Raw genomic sequence first — 26,851 nt, 5'->3', positions numbered from 1 at the left:
CCTCAGCTGTTTAACATCTGTAACACAGTATAAACAATCCTCAGCTGTTTAACATATGTAATGCAGTATAAACACTCCTCAGCTGTTTAACATCTGTAATGCAGTATAAACACTCCTCAGCTGTTTAACATATGTAAAACGGTATAAACACTCCTCAGCTGTTTAACATCTGTAACACAGTATAAACACTCCTCAGCTGTTTAACAACTGTAACACAGTATAAACACTCCTCAGCTGTTTAACATCTGTAACACAATATAGACACTCCTCAGCTGTTTAACATCTGTAGCACAGTATAAACACTCTTCAGTTGTTTAACATCTGTAACACAGTATAAACACTCCTCAGCTGTTTAACATATGTAAAACGGTATAAACACTCCTCAGCTGTTTAACATCTGTAACACAGTATAAACACTCCTCAGTTGTTTAACAACTGTAACACAGTATAAACACTCCTCAGCTGTTAACATCTGTAATGCAGTATAAACACTCCTCAGCTGTTTAATATCTGTAGCACTGTATAAACACTCCTCAGCTGTTTAACATCTGTAACGCAGTATAAACACTCCTCAGCTGTTTAACATATGTAATGCAGTATAAAAACTCCTCAGCAAATTAAAATATGTAACACAGTATAAACACTCCTCAGCTGTTTAACATATGTAATGCAGTATAAACACTCCTCAACTGTTTAACATCTGTAACGCAGTATAAACACTCCTCAGCTGTTTAACATCTGTAACACAGTATAAACACTCCTCAGCTGTTTAACAACTGTAACACAGTATAAACACTCCTCAGCTGTTTAACATCTGTATAACAGTATAAACACTCCTCAGCTGTTTAACATATGTAACACAGTATAAACACTCCTCAGCTGTTTAACATCTGTAATGCAGTATAAACACTCCTCAGCTGTTTAACATCTGTATAACAGTATAAACACTCCTCAGCTGTTTAACATATGTAACACAGTATAAACACTCCTCAGCTGTTTAACATATGTAATGCAGTATAAACACTCCTCAACTGTTTAACATCTGTAACGCAGTATAAACACTCCTCAGCTGTTTAACATATGTAACACTGTATAAACACTCCTCAGCTGTTTAACATCTGTAGCACTGTATAAACACTCCTCAGCTGTTTAACATCTGTAACGCTGTATAAACACTCCTCAGCTGTTTAACATATGTAACACAGTATAAACACTCCTCAGCTGTTTTACATCTGTAATGCAGTATAAACACTCCTCAGCAGTTTAAAATATGTAACACAGTATAAACACTCCTCAGCTGTTTAACATATGTAATGCAGTATAAACACTCCTCAGCTGTTTAACATCTGTAATGCAGTATAAACACTCCTCAGCAGTTTAGAATATGTAACACAGTATAAACACTCCTCAGCTGTTTAACATATGTAATGTAGTATAAACACTCCTCAGCTGTTTAACATCTGTAACGCAGTATAAACACTCCTCAGCTGTTTAACATATGTAACACAGTATAAACACTCCTCAGCTGTTTAACATATGTAATGCAGTATAAACACTCCTCAGCTGTTTTACATCTGTAATGCAGTATAGACACTCCTCAACTGTTTAACATCTGTACCTCAGTATAAACACTCCTCAGCTGTTTAACATATGAAACACATTATAAACACTCCTCAGCTGTTTAACATATGTATTGCAGTATAAACACTCCTCAGCTGTTTAACATCTGTAACACAGTATAAACACTCCTCAGCTGTTTAACATCTGTAGCACAGTATAAACACTCCTCAGCTGTTTAACATCTGTAACACAGTATAAACACTCCTCAGCTGTTTAACATCTGTAGCACAGTATAAACACTGCTCAGCTGTTTAATATCTGTAACACAGTATAAACACTCCTCAGCTGTTTAACATATGTAATGCAGTATAAACACTCCTCAGCTGTTTAACATCTGTAATGCAGTATAAACACTCCTCAGCTGTTTAACATCTGTAATGCAGTATAAACACTCCTCAGCAGTTTAAAATATGTAACACAGTATAAACACTGCTCAGCTGTTTAATATCTGTAACACAGTATAAACACTCCTCAGCTGTTTAACATATGTAATGCAGTATAAACACTCCTCAGCTGTTTAACATCTGTAATGCAGTATAAACACTCCTCAGCTGTTTAACATCTGTAGCACAGTATAAACACTGCTCAGCTGTTTAACATCTGTAACACAGTATAAACACTCCTCAGCTGTTTAACATCTGTAGCACAGTATAAACACTCCTCAGCTGTTTAACATCTGTAACACAGTATAAACACTCCTCAGCTGTTTAACATCTGTAGCACAGTATAAACACTGCTCAGCTGTTTAATATCTGTAACACAGTATAAACACTCCTCAGCTGTTTAACATATGTAATGCAGTATAAACACTCCTCAGCTGTTTAACATCTGTAATGCAGTATAAACACTCCTCAGCAGTTTAAAATATGTAACACAGTATAAACACTCCTCAGCTGTTTAACATATGTAATGCAGTATAAACACTCCTCAGCTGTTTAACATCTGTAATGCAGTATAAACACTCCTCAGCAGTTTAAAATATGTAACACAGTATAAACACTCCTCAGCTGTTTAACATATGTAATGTAGTATAAACACTCCTCAGCTGTTTAACATCTGTAACGCAGTATAAACACTCCTCAGCTGTTTAACATATGTAACACAGTATAAACACTCCTCAGCTGTTTAACATATGTAATGCAGTATAAACACTCCTCAGCTGTTTTACATCTGTAATGCAGTATAGACACTCCTCAACTGTTTAACATCTGTACCTCAGTATAAACACTCCTCAGCTGTTTAACATATGAAACACATTATAAACACTCCTCAGCTGTTTAACATATGGATTGCAGTATAAACACTCCTCAGCTGTTTAACATCTGTAACACAGTATAAACACTCCTCAGCTGTTTAACATATGTAATGCAGTATAAACACTCCTCAGCTGTTTAACATCTGTAATGCAGTATAAACACTCCTCAGCTGTTTAACATCTGTAGCACAGTATAAACACTGCTCAGCTGTTTAACATCTGTAACACAGTATAAACACTCCTCAGCTGTTTAACATCTGTAGCACAGTATAAACACTCCTCAGCTGTTTAACATCTGTAACACAGTATAAACACTCCTCAGCTGTTTAACATCTGTAGCACAGTATAAACACTGCTCAGCTGTTTAATATCTGTAACACAGTATAAACACTCCTCAGCTGTTTAACATATGTAATGCAGTATAAACACTCCTCAGCTGTTTAACATCTGTAATGCAGTATAAACACTCCTCAGCAGTTTAAAATATGTAACACAGTATAAACACTCCTCAGCTGTTTAACATATGTAATGCAGTATAAACACTCCTCAGCTGTTTAACATCTGTAACGCAGTATAAACACTCCTCAGCTGTTTAACATATGTAATGCAGTATAAACACTGCTCAGCTGTTTAACATCTTTAATGCAGTATAAACACTCCTCAGCAGTTGAAAATATGTAACACAGTATAAACACTCCTCAGCTGTTTAACATATGTAACACAGTATAAACACACCTCAGCTGTTTAACATCTGTAATGCAGTATAAACACTCCTCAGCAGTTTAAAATATGTAACACAGTATAAACACTCCTCAGCTGTTTAACAACTGTAACACAGTATAAACACTCCTCAGCTGTTTAACATCTGTATAACAGTATAAACACTCCTCAGCTGTTTAACATATGTAACACAGTATAAACACTCCTCAGCTGTTTAACAGATGTAATGCAGTATAAACACTCCTCAACTGTTTAACATCTGTAACGCAGTATAAACACTCCTCAGCTGTTTAACATATGTAACACTGTATAAACACTCCTCAGCTGTTTAACATCTGTAACGCAGTATAAACACTCCTCAGCTGTTTAACATATGTAACACAGTATAAACACTCCTCAGCTGTTTTACATCTGTAATGCAGTATAAACACTCCTCAGCAGTTTAAAATATGTAACACAGTATAAACACTCCTCAGCTGTTTAACATATGTAATGCAGTATAAACACTCCTCAGCTGTTTAACATCTGTAATGCAGTATAAACACTCCTCAGCAGTTTAAAATATGTAACACAGTATAAACACTCCTCAGCTGTTTAACATATGTAATGTAGTATAAACACTCCTCAGCTGTTTAACATCTGTAACTCAGTATAAACACTCCTCAGCTGTTTAACATATGTAACACAGTATAAACACTCCTCAGCTGTTTAACATATGTAATGCAGTATAAACACTCCTCAGCTGTTTTACATCTGTAATGCAGTATAGACACTCCTCAACTGTTTAACATCTGTACCTCATTATAAACACTCCTCAGCTGTTTAACATATGAAACACATTATAAACACTCCTCAGCTGTTTAACATATGTAATGCAGTATAAACACTCCTCAGCTGTTTAACATCTGTAACACAGTATAAACGATCCTCAGCTGTTTAACATATGTAATGCAGTATAAACACTCCTCAGCTGTTTAATATCTGTAATGCAGTATAAACACTCCTCAGCTGTTTAACATCTGTAGCACAGTATAAACACTGCTCAGCTGTTTAACATCTGTAACACAGTATAAACACTCCTCAGCTGTTTAACATCTGTAGCACAGTATAAACACTCCTCAGCTGTTTAACATCTGTAACACAGTATAAACACTCCTCAGCTGTTTAACATCTGTAGCACAGTATAAACACTCCTCAGCTGTTTAATATCTGTAACACAGTATAAACACTCCTCAGCTGTTTAACATATGTAATGCAGTATAAACACTCCTCAGCTGTTTAACATCTGTAATGCAGTATAAACACTCCTCAGCAGTTTAAAATATGTAACACAGTATAAACACTCCTCAGCTGTTTAACATATGTAATGCAGTATAAACACTCCTCAGCTGTTTAACATCTGTAATGCAGTATAAACACTCCTCAGCTGTTTAACATCTGTAACACAGTATAAACACTCCTCAGCTGTTTAACATATGTAATGCAGTATAAACACTCCTCAGCTGTTTAACATCTGTAATGCAGTATAAACACTCCTCAGCTGTTTAACATATGTAAAACGGTATAAACACTCCTCAGCTGTTTAACATCTGTAACACAGTATAAACACTCCTCAGCTGTTTAACAACTGTAACACAGTATAAACACTCCTCAGCTGTTTAACATCTGTAACACAATATAGACACTCCTCAGCTGTTTAACATCTGTAGCACAGTATAAACACTCTTCAGTTGTTTAACATCTGTAACACAGTATAAACACTCCTCAGCTGTTTAACATATGTAAAACGGTATAAACACTCCTCAGCTGTTTAACATCTGTAACACAGTATAAACACTCCTCAGTTGTTTAACAACTGTAACACAGTATAAACACTCTTCAGCTGTTTAACATCTGTAACACAGTATAAACACTCCTCAGCTGTTAACATCTGTAATGCAGTATAAACACTCCTCAGCTGTTTAATATCTGTAGCACAGTATAAACACTCCTCAGCTGTTTAACATCTGTAGCACAGTATAAACACTCCTCAGCTGTTTCACATCTGTAACACAGTATAAACACTCTTCAGCTGTTTAACATATGTAACACAGTATAAACACTCCTCAGCTGTTTAACATATGTAATGCAGTATAAACACTCCTCAACTGTTTAACATCTGTAACGCAGTATAAACACTCCTCAGCTGTTTAACATATGTAACACTGTATAAACACTCCTCAGCTGTTTAACATCTGTAGCACTGTATAAACACTCCTCAGCTGTTTAACATCTGTAACGCAGTATAAACACTCCTCAGCTGTTTAACATATGTAACACAGTATAAACACTCCTCAGCTGTTTAACATCTGTAATGCAGTATAAAAACTCCTCAGCAGTTTAAAATATGTAACACAGTATAAACACTCCTCAGCTGTTTAACATATGTAATGCAGTATAAACACTCCTCAACTGTTTAACATCTGTAACGCAGTATAAACACTCCTCAGCTGTTTAACATATGTAACACAGTATAAACACTCCTCAGCTGTTTAACATCTGTAATGCAGTATAAACACTCCTCAGCAGTTTAAAATATGTAACACAGTATAAACACTCCTCAGCGGTTTAACATATGTAACACAGTATAAACACTCCTCAGCTGTTTAACAACTGTAACACAGTATAAACACTCCTCAGCTGTTTAACATCTGTATAACAGTATAAACACTCCTCAGCTGTTTAACATATGTAACACAGTATAAACACTCCTCAGCTGTTTAACATATGTAATGCAGTATAAACACTCCTCAACTGTTTAACATCTGTAACGCAGTATAAACACTCCTCAGCTGTTTAACATATGTAACACTGTATAAACACTCCTCAGCTGTTTAACATCTGTAGCACTGTATAAACACTCCTCAGCTGTTTAACATCTGTAACGCAGTATAAACACTCCTCAGCTGTTTAACATATGTAACACAGTATAAACACTTCTCAGCTGTTTAACATCTGTAATGCAGTATAAACACTCCTCAGCAGTTTAAAATATGTAACACAGTATAAACACTCCTCAGCTGTTTAACATATGTAATGCAGTATAAACACTCCTCAGCTGTTTAACATCTGTAATGCAGTATAAACACTCCTCAGCAGTTTAAAATATGTAACACAGTATAAACACTCCTCAGCTGTTTAACATATGTAATGCAGTATAAACACTCCTCAACTGTTTAACATCTGTAACGCAGTATAAACACTCCTCAGCTGTTTAACATATGTAACACTGTATAAACACTCCTCAGCTGTTTAACATCTGTAGCACTGTATAAACACTCCTCAGCTGTTTAACATCTGTAACGCAGTATAAACACTCATCTGTTTAACATATGTAATGCAGTATAAACACTCCTCAACTGCTTAACATCTGTAACGCAGTATAAACACTCCTCAGCTGTTTAACATATGTAACACTGTATAAACACTCCTCAGCTGTTTAACATATGTAACACAGTATAAACACTCCTCAGCTGTTTAACATCTGTAATGCAGTATAAACACTCCTCAGCAGTTTAAAATATGTAACACAGTATAAACACTCCTCAGCTGTTTAACATATGTAATGCAGTATAAACACTCCTCAGCTGTTTAACATCTGTAATGCAGTATAAACACTCCTCAGCAGTTTAAAATATGTAACACAGTATAAACACTCCTCAGCTGTTTAACATATGTAATGTAGTATAAACACTCCTCAGCTGTTTAACATCTGTAACGCAGTATAAACACTCCTCAGCTGTTTAACATATGTAACACAGTATAAACACTCCTCAGCTGTTTAACATATGTAATGCAGTATAAACACTCCTCAGCTGTTTTACATCTGTAATGCAGTATAGACACTCCTCAGCTGTTTAACATCTGTACCTCAGTATAAACACTCCTCAGCTGTTTAACATATGAAACACATTATAAACACTCCTCAGCTGTTTAACATATGTAATGCAGTATAAACACTCCTCAGCTGTTTAACATCTGTAACACAGTATAAACACTCCTCAGCTGTTTAACATATGTAATGCAGTATAAACACTCCTCAGCTGTTTAACATCTGTAATGCAGTATAAACACTCCTCAGCTGTTTAACATCTGTAGCACAGTATAAACACTGCTCAGCTGTTTAACATCTGTAACACAGTATAAACACTCCTCAGCTGTTTAACATCTGTAGCACAGTATAAACACTCCTCAGCTGTTTAACATCTGTAGCACAGTATAAACACTCCTCAGCTGTTTAACATCTGTAACACAGTATAAACACTCCCCAGCTGTTTAACATCTGTAGCACAGTATAAACACTCCTCAGCTGTTTAATATCTGTAACACAGTATAAACACTCCTCAGCTGTTTAACATATGTAATGCAGTATAAACACTCCTCAGCTGTTTAACATCTGTAACGCAGTATAAACACTCCTCAGCTGTTTAACATATGTAACACAGTATAAACACTCCTCAGCTGTTTAACATATGTAATGCAGTATAAACACTCCTCAGCTGTTTAACATATGTAATGCAGTATAAACACTGCTCAGCTGTTTAACATCTGTAATGCAGTATAAACACTCCTCAGCAGTTTAAAGTATGTAACACAGTATAAACACTCCTCAGCTGTTTAACATATGTAATGCAGTATAAACACTCCTCAGCTGTTTAACATCTGTAATGCAGTATAAACACTCCTCAGCAGTTTAAAATATGTAACACAGTATAAACACTCCTCAGCTGTTTAACATATGTAATGCAGTATAAACACTCCTCAGCTGTTTAACATCTGTAATGCAGTATAAACACTCATCAGCAGTTTAATATATGTAACACAGTATAAACACTCCTCAGCTGTTTAACATATGTAATGCTGTATAAACACTCCTCAGCTGTTTAACATCTGTAACGCAGTATAAACACTCCTCAGCTGTTTAACATATGTAACACAGTATAAACACTCCTCAGCTGTTTAACATATGTAATGCAGTATAAACACTCCTCAGCTGTTTAACATCTGTAATGCAGTATAAACACTCCTCAGCAGTTTAACATATGTAACACAGTATAAACACTCTTCAACTGTTTAACATCTGTAGCACAGTATAAACACTCCTCAGCTGTTTAACATCTGTAATGCAGTATAAACACTCCTCAGCAGTTTAAAATATGTAACACAGTATAAACACTCCTCAGCTGTTTAACATATGTAATGCAGTATAAACACTCCTCAGCTGTTTAACATCTGTAATGCAGTATAAACACTCCTCAGCAGTTTAAAATATGTAACACAGTATAAACACTCCTCAGCTGTTTAACATATGTAACACAGTATAAACACTCCTCAGCAGTTTAACAACTGTAACACAGTATAAACACTCCTCAGCTGTTTAACATCTGTATAACAGTATAAACACTCCTCAGCTGTTTAAAATATGTAACACAGTATAAACACTCCTCAGCTGTTTAACATATGTAATGCAGTATAAACACTCCTCAACTGTTTAACATCTGTAACGCAGTATAAACACTCCTCAGCTGTTTAACATATGTAACACTGTATAAACACTCCTCAGCTGTTTAACATCTGTAGCACTGTATAAACACTCCTCAGCTGTTTAACATCTGTAACGCAGTATAAACACTCCTCAGCTGTTTAACATATGTAACACAGTATAAACACTCCTCAGCTGTTTAACATCTGTAATGCAGTATAAACACTCCTCAGCAGTTTAAAATATGTAACACAGTATAAACACTCCTCAGCTGTTTAACATATGTAATGCAGTATAAACACTCCTCAGCTGTTTAACATCTGTAATGCAGTATAAACACTCCTCAGCAGTTTAAAATATGTAACACAGTATAAACACTCCTCAGCTGTTTAACATATGTAACACAGTATAAACACTCCTCAGCTGTTTAACATCTGTAACGCAGTATAAACACTCCTCAGCTGTTAAACATATGTAACACTGTATAAACACTCCTCAGCTGTTTAACATATGTAATGCAGTATAAACACTCCTCAGCTGTTTTACATCTGTAATGCAGTATAGACACTCCTCAACTGTTTAACATCTGTACCTCAGTATAAACACTCCTCAGCTGTTTAACATATGTAACGCAGTATAAACACTCCTCAGCTGTTTAACATATGTAACACAGTATAAACACTCCTCAGCTGTTTAACATCTGTAATGCAGTATAAACACTCCTCAGCAGTTTAAAATATGTAACACAGTATAAACACTCCTCAGCGGTTTAACATATGTAACACAGTATAAACACTCCTCAGCTGTTTAACAACTGTAACACAGTATAAACAGTCCTCAGCTGTTTAACATCTGTATAACAGTATAAACACTCCTCAGCTGTTTAACATATGTAACACAGTATAAACACTCCTCAGCTGTTTAACATATGTAATGCAGTATAAACACTCCTCAACTGTTTAACATCTGTAACGCAGTATAAACACTCCTCAGCTGTTTAACATATGTAACACTGTATAAACACTCCTCAGCTGTTTAACATCTGTAGCACTGTATAAACACTCCTCAGCTGTTTAACATCTGTAACGCAGTATAAACACTCCTCAGCTGTTTAACATATGTAACACAGTATAAACACTCCTCAGCTGTTTAACATCTGTAATGCAGTATAAACACTCCTCAGCAGTTTAAAATATGTAACACAGTATAAACACTCCTCAGCTGTTTAACATCTGTAATGCAGTATAAACACTCCTCAGCAGTTTAAAATATGTAACACAGTATAAACACTCCTCAGCTGTTTAACATATGTAACACAGTATAAACACTCCTCAGCAGTTTAACAACTGTAACACAGTATAAACACTCCTCAGCTGTTTAACATCTGTATAACAGTATAAACACTCCTCAGCTGTTTAAAATATGTAACACAGTATAAACACTCCTCAGCTGTTTAACATATGTAATGCAGTATAAACACTCCTCAACTGTTTAACATCTGTAACGCAGTATAAACACTCCTCAGCTGTTTAACATATGTAACACTGTATAAACACTCCTCAGCTGTTTAACATCTGTAGCACTGTATAAACACTCCTCAGCTGTTTAACATCTGTAACGCAGTATAAACACTCCTCAGCTGTTTAACATATGTAACACAGTATAAACACTCCTCAGCTGTTTAACATCTGTAATGCAGTATAAACACTCCTCAGCAGTTTAAAATATGTAACACAGTATAAACACTCCTCAGCTGTTTAACATATGTAATGCAGTATAAACACTCCTCAGCTGTTTAACATCTGTAATGCAGTATAAACACTCCTCAGCAGTTTAAAATATGTAACACAGTATAAACACTCCTCAGCTGTTTAACATATGTAACACAGTATAAACACTCCTCAGCTGTTTAACATCTGTAACGCAGTATAAACACTCCTCAGCTGTTAAACATATGTAACACTGTATAAACACTCCTCAGCTGTTTAACATATGTAATGCAGTATAAACACTCCTCAGCTGTTTTACATCTGTAATGCAGTATAGACACTCCTCAACTGTTTAACATCTGTACCTCAGTATAAACACTCCTCAGCTGTTTAACATATGTAACGCAGTATAAACACTCCTCAGCTGTTTAACATATGTAACACAGTATAAACACTCCTCAGCTGTTTAACATCTGTAATGCAGTATAAACACTCCTCAGCAGTTTAAAATATGTAACACAGTATAAACACTCCTCAGCGGTTTAACATATGTAACACAGTATAAACACTCCTCAGCTGTTTAACAACTGTAACACAGTATAAACAGTCCTCAGCTGTTTAACATCTGTATAACAGTATAAACACTCCTCAGCTGTTTAACATATGTAACACAGTATAAACACTCCTCAGCTGTTTAACATATGTAATGCAGTATAAACACTCCTCAACTGTTTAACATCTGTAACGCAGTATAAACACTCCTCAGCTGTTTAACATATGTAACACTGTATAAACACTCCTCAGCTGTTTAACATCTGTAGCACTGTATAAACACTCCTCAGCTGTTTAACATCTGTAACGCAGTATAAACACTCCTCAGCTGTTTAACATATGTAACACAGTATAAACACTCCTCAGCTGTTTAACATCTGTAATGCAGTATAAACACTCCTCAGCTGTTTAACATCTGTAATGCAGTATAAACACTCCTCAGCAGTTTAAAATATGTAACACAGTATAAACACTCATCAGCTGTTTAACATATGTAATGCAGTATAAACACTCCTCAACTGTTTAACATCTGTAACGCAGTATAAACACTCCTCAGCTGTTTAACATATGTAACACTGTATAAACACTCCTCAGCTGTTTAACATCTGTAGCACTGTATAAACACTCCTCAGCTGTTTAACATCTGTAACACAGTATAAACACTCATCTGTTTAACATATGTAATGCAGTATAAACACTCCTCAACTGTTTAACATCTGTAACGCAGTATAAACACTCCTCAGCTGTTTAACATATGTAACACTGTATAAACACTCCTCAGCTGTTTAACATATGTAACACAGTATAAACACTCCTCAGCTGTTTAACATCTGTAATGCAGTATAAACACTCCTCAGCAGTTTAAAATATGTAACACAGTATAAACACTCCTCAGCTGTTTAACATATGTAATGCTGTATAAACACTCCTCAGCTGTTTAACATCTGTAACGCAGTATAAACACTCCTCAGCTGTTTAACATATGTAACACAGTATAAACACTCCTCAGCTGTTTAACATCTGTAACACAGTATAAACACTCCTCAGCTGTTTAACATCTGTAATGCAGTATAAACACTCCTCAGCAGTTTAAAATATGTAACACAGTATAAACACTCCTCAGCTGTTTAACATATGTAATTCAGTATAAACACTCCTCAGCTGTTTAACATCTGTAACGCAGTATAAACACTCCTCAGCTGTTTAACATATGTAACACAGTATAAACACTCCTCAGCTGTTTAACATATGTAATGCAGTATAAACACTCCTCAGCTGTTTTACATCTGTAATGCAGTATAGACACTCCTCAACTGTTTAACATCTGTACCTCAGTATAAACATTCCTCAGCTGTTTAACATATGAAACACATTATAAACACTCCTCAGCTGTTTAACATATGTAATGCAGTATAAACACTCCTCAGCTGTTTAACATCTGTAACACAGTATAAACACTCCTCAGCTGTTTAACATATGTAATGCAGTATAAACACTCCTCAGCTGTTTAACATCTGTAATGCAGTATAAACACTCCTCAGCTGTTTAACATCTGTAGCACAGTATAAACACTGCTCAGCTGTTTAACATCTGTAACACAGTATAAACACTCCTCAGCTGTTTAACATCTGTAGCACAGTATAAACACTCCTCAGCTGTTTAACATCTGTAGCACAGTATAAACACTCCTCAGCTGTTTAACATCTGTAACACAGTATAAACACTCCTCAGCTGTTTAACATCTGTAGCACAGTATAAACACTCCTCAGCTGTTTAATATCTGTAACACAGTATAAACACTCCTCAGCTGTTTAACATATGTAATGCAGTATAAACACTCCTCAGCTGTTTAAAATATGTAACACAGTATAAACACTCCTCAGCTGTTTAACATATGTAATGCAGTATAAACACTCCTCAACTGTTTAACATCTGTAACGCAGTATAAACACTCCTCAGCTGTTTAACATATGTAACACTGTATAAACACTCCTCAGCTGTTTAACATCTGTAGCACTGTATAAACACTCCTCAGCTGTTTAACATCTGTAACGCAGTATAAACACTCCTCAGCTGTTTAACATATGTAACACAGTATAAACACTCCTCAGCTGTTTAACATCTGTAATGCAGTATAAACACTCCTCAGCAGTTTAAAATATGTAACACAGTATAAACACTCCTCAGCTGTTTAATATATGTAATGCAGTATAAACACTCCTCAGCTGTTTAACATCTGTAATGCAGTATAAACACTCCTCAGCAGTTTAAAATATGTAACACAGTATAAACACTCCTCAGCTGTTTAACATATGTAACACAGTATAAACACTCCTCAGCTGTTTAACATCTGTAACGCAGTATAAACACTCCTCAGCTGTTAAACATATGTAACACAGTATAAACACTCCTCAGCTGTTTAACATATGTAATGCAGTATAAACACTCCTCAGCTGTTTTACATCTGTAATGCAGTATAGACACTCCTCAACTGTTTAACATCTGTACCTCAGTATAAACACTCCTCAGCTGTTTAACATATGTAATGCAGTATAAACACTCCTCAGCTGTTTAACATCTGTAATGCAGTATAAACACTCCTCAGCTGTTTAACATCTGTAGCACAGTAAAAACACTGCTCAGCTGTTTAACATCTGTAACACAGTATAAATCCCCTCAGCTGTTTAACATCTGTAGCACAGTATAAACACTCCTCAGCTGTTTAACATCTGTAGCACAGTATAAACACTCCTCAGCTGTTTAACATCTGTAACACAGTATAAACACTCCTCAGCTGTTTAACATCTGTAGCACAGTATAAACACTCCTCAGCTGTTTAATATCTGTAACACAGTATAAACACTCCTCAGCTGTTTAACATATGTAATGCAGTATAAACACTCCTCAGCTGTTTAACATCTGTAATGCAGTATAAACACTCCTCAGCAGTTTAAAATATGTAACACAGTATAAACACTCCTCAGCTGCTTAACATATGTAATGCAGTATAAACACTCCTCAGCTGTTTAACATCTGTAACGCAGTATAAACACTCCTCAGCTGTTTAACATATGTAACACAGTATAAACACTCCTCAGCTGTTTAACATATGTAATGCAGTATAAACACTCCTCAGCTGTTTAACATATGTAATGCAGTATAAACACTGCTCAGCTGTTTAACATCTGTAACACAGTATAAACACTCCTCAGCTGTTTAACATCTGTAGCACAGTATAAACACTCCTCAGCTGTTTAACATCTGTAACACAGTATAAACACTCCTCAGCTGTTTAACATCTGTAGCACAGTATAAACACTCCTCAGCTGTTTAATATCTGTAACACAGTATAAACACTCCTCAGCTGTTTAACATCTGTATAACAGTATAAACACTCCTCAGCTGTTTAACATATATAACACAGTATAAACACTCCTCAGCTGTTTAACATATGTAATGCAGTATAAACACTCCTCAACTGTTTAACATCTGTAACGCAGTATAAACACTCCTCAGCTGTTTAACATATGTAACACTGTATAAACACTCCTCAGCTGTTTAACATCTGTAGCACTGTATAAATACTCCTCAGCTGTTTAACATCTGTAACGCAGTATAAACACTCCTCAGCTGTTTAACATATGTAACACAGTATAAACACTCCTCAGCTGTTTAACATCTGTAATGCAGTATAAACACTCCTCAGCAGTTTAAAATATGTAACACAGTATAAACACTCCTCAGCTGTTTAACATATGTAATGCAGTATAAACACTCCTCAGCTGTTTAACATCTGTAATGCAGTATAAACACTCCTCAGCAGTTTAAAATATGTAACACAGTATAAACACTCCTCAGCTGTTTAACATATGTAATGTAGTATAAACACTCCTCAGCTGTTTAACATCTGTAACGCAGTATAAACACTCCTCAGCTGTTTAACATATGTAACACAGTATAAACACTCCTCAGCTGTTTAACATATGTAATGCAGTATAAACACTCCTCAGCTGTTTTACATCTGTAATGCAGTATAGACACTCCTCAACTGTTTAACATCTGTACCTCAGTATAAACACTCCTCAGCTGTTTAACATATGAAACACATTATAAACACTCCTCAGCTGTTTAACATATGTAATGCAGTATAAACACTCCTCAGCTGTTTAACATCTGTAACACAGTATAAACACTCCTCAGCTGTTTAACATATGTAATGCAGTATAAACACTCCTCAGCTGTTTAACATCTGTAATGCAGTATAAACACTCCTCAGCTGTTTAACATCTGTAGCACAGTATAAACACTGCTCAGCTGTTTAACATCTGTAACACAGTATAAACACTCCTCAGCTGTTTAACATCTGTAGCACAGTATAAACACTCCTCAGCTGTTTAACATCTGTAGCACAGTATAAACACTCCTCAGCTGTTTAACATCTGTAACACAGTATAAACACTCCTCAGCTGTTTAACATCTGTAGCACAGTATAAACACTCCTCAGCTGTTTAATATCTGTAACACAGTATAAACACTCCTCAGCTGTTTAACATATGTAATGCAGTATAAACACTCCTCAGCTGTTTAACATCTGTAATGCAGTATAAACACTCCTCAGCAGTTTAAAATATGTAACACAGTATAAACACTCCTCAGCTGTTTAACATATGTAATGCAGTATAAACACTCCTCAGCTGTTTAACATCTGTAACGCAGTATAAACACTCCTCAGCTGTTTAACATATGTAACACAGTATAAACACTCCTCTGCTGTTTAACATATGTAATGCAGTATAAACACTCCTCAGCTGTTTAACATATGTAATGCAGTATAAACACTGCTCAGCTGTTTAACATCTGTAACACAGTATAAACACTCCTCAGCTGTTTAACATCTGTAGCACAGTATAAACTCTCCTCAGCTGTTTAACATCTGTAACACAGTATAAACACTCCTCAGCTGTTTAACATCTGTAGCACAGTATAAACACTCCTCAGCTGTTTAATATCTGTAACACAGTATAAACACTCCTCAGCTGTTTAACATATGTAATGCAGTATAAACACTCCTCAGCTGTTTAACATCTGTAATGCAGTATAAACACTCCTCAGCAGTTTAATATATGTAACACAGTATAAACATTTCTCAGCTGTTTAACATATGTAATGCTGTATAAACACTCCTCAGCTGTTTAACATCTGTAACGCAGTATAAACACTCCTCAGCTGTTTAGCATATGTAACACAGTATAAACACTCCTCAGCTGTTTAACATATGTAATGCAGTATAAACACTCCTCAGCTGTTTAACATCTGTAATGCAGTATAAACACTCATCAGCAGTTTAACATATGTAACACAGTATAAACACTCTTCAACTGTTTAACATCTGTAGCACAGTATAAACACTCCTCAGCTGTTTAACATCTGTAATGCAGTATAAACACTCCTCAGCAGTTTAAAATATGTAACACAGTATAAACACTCCTCAGCTGTTTAACATATGTAATGCAGTATAAACACTCCTCAGCTGTTTAACATATGTAACACAGTATAAACACTCCTCAGCAGTTTAACAACTGTAACACAGTATAAACACTCCTCAGCTGTTTAACATCTGTATAACAGTATAAACACTCCTCAGCTGTTTAACATATGTAACACAGTATAAACACTCCTCAGCTGTTTAACATATGTAATGCAGTATAAACACCCCTCAACTGTTTAACATCTGTAACGCAGTATAAACACTCCTCAGCTGTTTAACATATGTAACACTTTATAAACACTCCTCAGCTGTTTAACATCTGTAGCACTGTATAAACACTCCTCAGCTGTTTAACATCTGTAACGCAGTATAAACACTCCTCAGCTGTTTAACATATGTAACACAGTATAAACACTCCTCAGCTGTTTAACATCTGTAATGCAGTATAAACACTCCTCAGCAGTTTAAAATATGTAACACAGTATAAACACTCCTCAGCTGTTTAACATATGTAATGCAGTATAAACACTCCTCAGCTGTTTAACATCTGTAATGCAGTATAAACACTCCTCAGCAGTTTAAAATATGTAACACAGTATAAACAGTCCTCAGCTGTTTAACATATGTAATGCAGTATAAACACTCCTCAGCTGTTTAACATCTGTAACGCAGTATAAACACTCCTCAGCTGTTTAACATATGTAACACAGTATAAACACTCCTCAGCTGTTTAACATATGTAATGCAGTATAAACACTCCTCAGCTGTTTAACATATGTAATGCAGTATAAACACTGTTCAGCTGTTTAACATCTGTAACACAGTATAAACACTCCTCAGCTGTTTAACATCTGCAACACAGTATAAACACTCCTCAGCAGTTTAAAATATGCAACACAGTATAAACACTCCTCAGCTGTTTAACATCTGTAGCACAGTATAAACACTCCTGAGCTGTTTAATATCTGAAACACAGTATAAACACTCCTCAGCTGTTTAACATCTGTATAACAGTATAAACACTCCTCAGCTGTTTAACATATGTAACACAGTATAAACACTCCTCAGCTGTTTAACATATGTAATGCAGTATAAACACTCCTCAACTGTTTAACATCTGTAACGCAGTATAAACACTCCTCAGCTGTTTAACATATGTAACACTGTATAAACACTCCTCAGCTGTTTAACATCTGTAGCACTGTATAAACACTCCTCAGCTGTTTAACATCTGTAACGCAGTATAAACACTCCTCAGCTGTTTAACATATGTAACACAGTATAAACACTCCTCAGCTGTTTAACATCTGTAATGCAGTATAAACACTCCTCAGCAGTTTAAAATATGTAACACAGTATAAACACTCCTCAGCTGTTTAACATATGTAATGCAGTATAAACACTCCTCAGCTGTTTAACATCTGTAATGTAGTATAAACACTCCTTAGCTGTTTAACATCTGTAACGCAGTATAAACACTCCTCAGCTGTTTAACATCTGTAACGCAGTATAAACACTCCTCAGCTGTTTAACATATGTAACACAGTATAAACACTCCTCAGCTGTTTAACATATGTAATGCAGTATAAACACTCCTCAGCTGTTTTACATCTGTAATGCAGTATAGACACTCCTCAACTGTTTAACATCTGTACCTCAGTATAAACACTCCTCAGCTGTTTAACATATGAAACACATTATAAACACTCCTCAGCTGTTTAACATATGTAATGCAGTATAAACACTCCTCAGCTGTTTAACATCTGTAACACAGTATAAACACTCCTCAGCTGTTTAACATATGTAATGCAGTATAAACACTCCTCAGCTGTTTAACATCTGTAATGCAGTATAAACACTCCTCAGCTGTTTAACATCTGTAGCACAGTATAAACACTGCTCAGCTGTTTAACATCTGTAACACAGTATAAACACTCCTCAGCTGTTTAACATCTGTAGCACAGTATAAACACTCCTCAGCTGTTTAACATCTGTAGCACAGTATAAACACTCCTCAGCTGTTTAACATCTGTAACACAGTATAAACACTCCTCAGCTGTTTAACATCTGTAGCACAGTATAAACACTCCTCAGCTGTTTAATATCTGTAACACAGTATAAACACTCCTCAGCTGTTTAACATATGTAATGCAGTATAAAAACTCCTCAGCTGTTTAACATCTGTAATGCAGTATAAACACTCCTCAGCAGTTTAAAATATGTAACACAGTATAAACACTCCTCAGCTGTTTAACATATGTAATGCAGTATAAACACTCCTCAGCTGTTTAACATCTGTAACGCAGTATAAACACTCCTCAGCTGTTTAACATATGTAACACAGTATAAACACTCCTCTGCTGTTTAACATATGTAATGCAGTATAAACACTCCTCAGCTGTTTAACATATGTAATGCAGTATAAACACTGCTCAGTTGTTTAACATATGTAACACAGTATAAACACTCCTCAGCTGTTTAACATCTGTAGCACAGTATAAACTCTCCTCAGCTGTTTAACATCTGTAACACAGTATAAACACTCCTCAGCTGTTTAACATCTGTAGCACAGTATAAACACTCCTCAGCTGTTTAATATCTGTAACACAGTATAAACACTCCTCAGCTGTTTAACATATGTAATGCAGTATAAACACTCCTCAGCTGTTTAACATCTGTAATGCAGTATAAACACTCCTCAGCAGTTTAAAATATGTAACACAGTATAAACACTCCTCAGCTGTTTAACATATGTAATGCAGTATAAACACTCCTCAGCTGTTTAACATCTGTAACGCAGTATAAACACTCCTCAGCTGTTTAACATATGTAACACAGTATAAACACTCCTCTGCTGTTTAACATATGTAATGCAGTATAAACACTCCTCAGCTGTTTAACATATGTAATGCAGTATAAACACTGCTCAGCTGTTTAACATATGTAACACAGTATAAACACTCCTCAGCTGTTTAACATCTGTAGCACAGTATAAACTCTCCTCAGCTGTTTAACATCTGTAACACAGTATAAACACTCCTCAGCTGTTTAACATCTGTAGCACAGTATAAACACTCCTCAGCTGTTTAATATCTGTAACACAGTATAAACACTCCTCAGCTGTTTAACATATGTAATGCAGTATAAACACTCCTCAGCTGTTTAACATCTGTAATGCAGTATAAACACTCCTCAGCAGTTTAATATATGTAACACAGTATAAACACTCCTCAGCTGTTTAACATATGTAATGCTGTATAAACACTCCTCAGCTGTTTAACATCTGTAACGCAGTATAAACACTCCTCAGCTGTTTAACATATGTAACACAGTATAAACACTCCTCAGCTGTTTAACATATGTAATGCAGTATAAACACTCCTCAGCTGTTTAACATCTGTAATGCAGTATAAACACTCCTCAGCAGTTTAACATATGTAACACAGTATAAACACTCTTCAACTGTTTAACATCTGTAGCACAGTATAAACACTCCTCAGCTGTTTAACATCTGTAATGCAGTATAAACACTCCTCAGCAGTTTAAAATATGTAACACAGTATAAACACTCCTCAGCTGTTTAACATATGTAACACAGTATAAACACTCATCAGCTGTTTAACATCTGTATAACAGTATAAACACTCCTCAGCTGTTTAACATATGTAACACAGTATAAACACTCCTCAGCTGTTTAACATATGTAATGCAGTATAAACACTCCTCAACTGTTTAACATCTGTAACGCAGTATAAACACTCCTCAGCTGTTTAACATATGTAACACTTTATAAACACTCCTCAGCTGTTTAACATCTGTAGCACTGTATAAACACTCCTCAGCTGTTTAACATCTGTAACGCAGTATAAACACTCCTCAGCTGTTTAACATATGTAACACAGTATAAACACTCCTCAGCTGTTTAACATCTGTATGCAGTATAAACACTCCTCAGCAGTTTAAAATATGTAACACAGTATAAACACTCCTCAGCTGTTTAACATATGTAATGCAGTATAAACACTCCTCAGCTGTTTAACATCTGTAATGCAGTATAAACACTCCTCAGCAGCTTAAAATATGTAACACAGTATAAACACTCCTCAGCTGTTTAACATATGTAATGTAGTATAAACACTCCTCAGCTGTTTAACATCTGTAACGCAGTATAAACTCTCCTCAGCTGTTTAACATATGTAACACAGTATAAACACTCCTCAGCTGTTTAACATATGTAATGCAGTATAAACACTCCTCAGCTGTTTTACATCTGTAATGCAGTATAGACACTCCTCAACTATTTAACATCTGTACCTCAGTATAAACACTCCTCAGCTGTTTAACATATGAAACACATTATAAACACTCCTCAGCTGTTTAACATATGTAATGCAGTATAAACACTCCTCAGCTGTTTAACATCTGTAACACAGTATAAACACTCCTCAGCTGTTTAACATCTGTAGCACAGTATAAACACTCCTCAGCTGTTTAATATCTGTAACACAGTATAAACACTCCTCAGCTGTTTAACATATGTAATGCAGTATAAACACTCCTCAGCTGTTTAACATATGTAATGCAGTATAAACACTCCTCAGCTGTTTAACATCTGTAATGCAGTATAAACACTCCTCAGCTGTTTAACATCTGTAGCACAGTATAAACACTGCTCAGCTGTTTAACATCTGTAACACAGTATTAACACTCATCAGCTGTTTAACATCTGTAGCACAGTATAAACACTCCTCAGCTGTTTAACATCTGTAGCACAGTATAAACACTCCTCAGCTGTTTAACATCTGTAACACAGTATAAACACTCCTCAGCTGTTTAACATCTGTAGCACAGTATAAACACTCCTCAGCTGTTTAATATCTGTAACACAGTATAAACACTCCTCAGCTGTTTAACATATGTAATGCAGTATAAACACTCCTCAGCTGTTTAACATCTGTAATGCAGTATAAACACTCCTCAGCAGTTTAAAATATGTAACACAGTATAAACACTCCTCAGCTGTTTAACATATGTAATGCAGTATAAACACTCCTCAGCTGTTTAACATCTGTAACGCAGTATAAACACTCCTCAGCTGTTTAACATATGTAACACAGTATAAACACTCCTCAGCTGTTTAACATATGTAACACAGTATAAACACTCCTCAGCTGTTTAACATCTAAGCACAGTATAAACACTCCTCAGCTGTTTAATATCTGTAACACAGTATAAACACTCCTCAGCTGTTTAACATATGTAATGCAGTATAAACACTCCTCAGCTGTTTAACATCTGTAATGCAGTATAAACACTCCTCAGCAGTTTAATATATGTAACACAGTATAAACACTCCTCAGCTGTTTAACATATGTAATGCTGTATAAACACTCCTCAGCTGTTTAAAATCTGTAACGCAGTATAAACACTCCTCAGCTGTTTAACATATGTAACACAGTATAAACACTCCTCAGCTGTTTAAAATATGTAATGCAGTATAAACACTCCTCAGCTGTTTAACATCTGTAATGCAGTATAAACACTCCTCAGCAGTTTAACATATGTAACACAGTATAAACACTCTTCAACTGTTTAACATCTGTAGCACAGTATAAACACTCCTCAGCTGTTTAACATCTGTAGCACAGTATAAACAGTCCTCAGCTGTTTAACATCTGTAGCACAGTATAAACACTCCTCAGCTGTTTAACATCTGTAAAACAGTATAATCACTCCTCAGCTGTTTACCATCTGTAATGCAGTATAAACACGCATCATCTGTTTAATATCTATAGCACAGTATAAACACTCCTCAGCTGTTTAACATCTGTAGCACAGTATAAACACTCCTCAGCTGTTTAACATCTGTAGCACAGTATAAACACTCCTCAGCTGTTTAACATCTGTAACGCTGTATAAACACTCCTCAGCTGTTTAACATTTGTAGCACAGTGTAAACACTCTTCAGCTGTTTAACATATGTAATGCAGTATAAACACTCCTCAGCTGTTTAATATCTGCAGCAGAGTATAAACAATCCTCAGCTGTTTAACATCTGTAACGCAGTATAAACACGCCTCAGCTGTTTAACATCTGTAACACAGTATAAACACTCCTCAGATGTTTATCATCTGTAGCACAGTATAAACACTCCTCAGCTGTTTCACATCTGTAACACAGTATAAACACTCCTCAGCTGTTTAACATATGTAATGCAGTATAAACACTCCTCAGCTGTTTAACATCTGTAATGCAGTATAAACACTCCTCAGCTGTTTAACATCTGTAACGCTGTATAAACACTCCTCAGCTGTTTAACATATGTAACACAGTATAAACACTCCTCAGCTGTTTAACATATGTAATGCAGTATAAACACTCCTCAGCTGTTTAACATCTGTAATGCAGTATAAACACTCCTAAGCTGTTTAATATCTGTAGCACAGTATAAACACTCCTCAGCTGTTTAACATCTGTAACACAGTATAAACACTCTTCAACTGTTTAACATCTGTAGCACAGTATAAACACTCTTCAGCTGTTTAACATCTGTAACACAGTATAAACACTCCTCAGCTGTTTAACATCTGTAGCACAGTATAAACACTCTTCAGCTGTTTAACATCTGTAGCACAGTATAGACACTCCTCGGCTTTTTAACATCTGTAGCACAATGTAAACACTCCTCAGCTGTTTATCATCTGTAGCACAGTATAAACACTCCACAGCTGTTTAACATCTGTAACGCTGTATAAACACTCCTCAGCTGTTTAACATCTGTAGCACAGTATAAACACTCCTCAGCTGTTTAATATATGTGACGCAGTATAAACACTCCTCAGCTGTTTAACATCTGTAGCACAGTATAAACACTCCTCAGCTGTTAACATCTGTAACACAGTATAAGCCCTCCTCAGCTGTTAACATCTGTAATGCAGTATGAACACTCCTCAGCTGTTTAACATATGTAATGCAGTATAAACTATCCTCAACTGTTTAACATCTGTAGCACAGTATAAACACTCCTCAGCTGTTTAACATCTGTAGCACAGTATAAACACTCCTCAGCTGTTTAACATCTGTAGCACAGTATAAACACTCCTCAGCTGTTTAACATCTGTAGCACAGTATAAACACTCCTCAGCTGTTTAACATCTGTAACACAGTATAAACACCCCTCAGCTGTTTAACATCTGTAACACAGAATAAACACTCCTCAGCTGTTTAACATCTGTAACACAGTATAAACACTCCTCAGCTATTTAATATCTGTAGCACAGTATAAACACTCCTCAGCTGTTTATCATCTGTAGCACAGTATAAACACTCCTCAGCTGTTTAATATCTGTAGCACAGTATAAACAATCCTCAGCTGTTTAACATCTGTAATGCAGTATAAACAATCCTCAGCTGTTTAACATCTATAACACAGTATAAACACTCCTCAGCTGTTGACATCTGTAATGCAGTATAAACACTCCTAAGCTGTTTAATATCTGTAGCACAGTATAAACACTCCTCAGCTGTTTAACATATGTAAAACGGTATAAACACTCCTCAGCTGTTTAACATATGTAACACAGTATAAACACTCTTCAACTGTTTAACATCTGTAGCACAGTATAACAACTCTTCAGCTGTTTAACATCTGTAACACAGTATAAACACTCCTCAGCTGTTTAACATCTGTAGCACAGTATAAACACTCCTCAGCTGTTTAACATCTGTAGCACAGTATAGACACTCCTCGGCTTTTTAACATCTGTAGCACAATGTAAACACTCCTCAGCTGTTTATCATCTGTAGCACAGTATAAACACTCCACAGCTGTTTAACATCTGTAACGCTGTATAAACACTCATCAGCTGTTTAACATCTGTAGCACAGTATAAACACTCCTCAGCTGTTTAATATATGTGACGCAGTATAAACACTCCTCAGCTGTTTAACATCTGTAGCACAGTATAAACACTCCTCAGCTGTTAACATCTGTAACACAGTATAAGCCCTCCTCAGCTGTTAACATCTGTAATGCAGTATGAACACTCCTCATCTGTTTAACATCTGTAACACAGTATAAACACTCCCCAGCTTTAACATCTGTAACACAGTATAAACACTCCTCAGCTGTTTAACATATGTAACACAGTATAAACACTCCTCAGCTGTTTAACATATGTAATGCAGTATAAACACTCCTCAGCTGTTTAACAACTGTAATGCAGTATACACACTCCTCAACTGTTTAACATCTGTAACGCAGTATAAACACTCCTCAGCTGTTTAACATATGAAACACAGTATAAACACTCCTCAGCTGTTTAACATCTGTAACACGGTATAAACACTCCTCAGCTGTTTAACATCTGTAACACAGTATAAACACTCCTCAGCTGTTTAACATATGTAAAACGGTATAAACACTCCTCAGCTGTTTAACATCTGTAACACAGTATAAACACTCTTCAGCTGTTTAACATCTGTCACACAGTATAAACACTCCTCAGCTGTTTAACATATGTAAAACGGTATAAACACTCCTCAGCTGTTTAACATCTGTAACACAGTATAAACACTCCTCAGCTGTTTAACAACTGTAACACAGTATAAAAACTCCTCAGCTGTTTAACATCTGTAACACAATATAGACACTCCTCAGCTGTTTAAAATCTGTAGCACAGTATAAACACTCTTCAGCTGTTTAACATCTGTAACAAAGCATAAACACTCCTCAGCTGTTTAACATCTGTAGCACAGTATAAACACTCTTCAACTGTTTAACATCTGTAGCACAGTATAAACACTCTTCAGCTGTTTAAAATCTGTAACGCAGTATAAACACTCCTCAGCTGTTTAACATATGTAACACAGTATAAACACTCCTCAGCTGTTTAACATATGTAATGCAGTATAAACACTCCTCAGCTGTTTAACATCTGTAATGCAGTATAAACACTCCTCAGCAGTTTAACATATTTAACACAGTATAAACACTCTTCAACTGTTTAACATCTGTAGCACAGTATAAACACTCCTCAGCTGTTTAACATCTGTAGCACAGTATAAACACTCCTCAGCTGTTTAACATCTGTAAAACAGTATAATCACTCCTCAGCTGTTTACCATCTGTAATGCAGTATAAACACGCATCATCTGTTTAATATCTGTAGCACAGTATAAACACTCCTCAGCTGTTTAACATCTGTAGCACAGTATAAACACTCCTCAGCTGTTTAACATCTGTAACGCTGTATAAACACTCCTCAGCTGTTTAACATCTGTAGCACAGTGTAAACACTCTTCAGCTGTTTAACATCTGTAACACAGTATAAACAATCCTCATCTGTTAACATCTGTAACACAGTATAAACAATCCTCAGCTGTTTAACATATGTAACACAGTACAAACACTCCTCAGCTGTTTAACATATGTAATGCAGTATAAACACTCCTCAGCTGTTTAACAACTGTAATGCAGTATAAACACTCCTCAACTGTTTAACATCTGTAACGCAGTATAAACACTCCTCAGCTGTTTAACATATGAAACACAGTATAAACACTCCTCAGCTGTTTAACATCTGTAACACGGTATAAACACTCCTCAGCTGTTTAACATCTGTAACACAGTATAAACACTCCTCAGCTGTTTAACATATGTAAAACGGTATAAACACTCCTCAGCTGTTTAACATCTGTAACACAGTATAAACACTCCTCAGCTGTTTAACAACTGTAACACAGTATAAACACTCCTCAGCTGTTTAACATCTGTAACACAATATAGACACTCCTCAGCTGTTTAACATCTGTAACACAGTATAAACCCTCATCAGATGTTTAACATCTGTAGCACAGTATAAACACTCCTCAGCTGTTTAACATCTGTAACACAGTATAAACACTCCTCAGCTGTTTAACATATGTAAAACTGTATAAACACTCCTCAGCTGTTTAACATATGTAATGCAGTATAAACACTCCTC

The sequence above is a fragment of the Lampris incognitus genome, chromosome 21, assembly GCF_029633865.1.
Source record: "Lampris incognitus isolate fLamInc1 chromosome 21, fLamInc1.hap2, whole genome shotgun sequence".
Taxonomy (NCBI): Eukaryota; Metazoa; Chordata; class Actinopteri; order Lampriformes; family Lampridae; genus Lampris; species Lampris incognitus.
The sequence above is the reverse complement of the archived record's forward strand: the minus strand, read 5'-3'. Positions refer to the sequence as shown.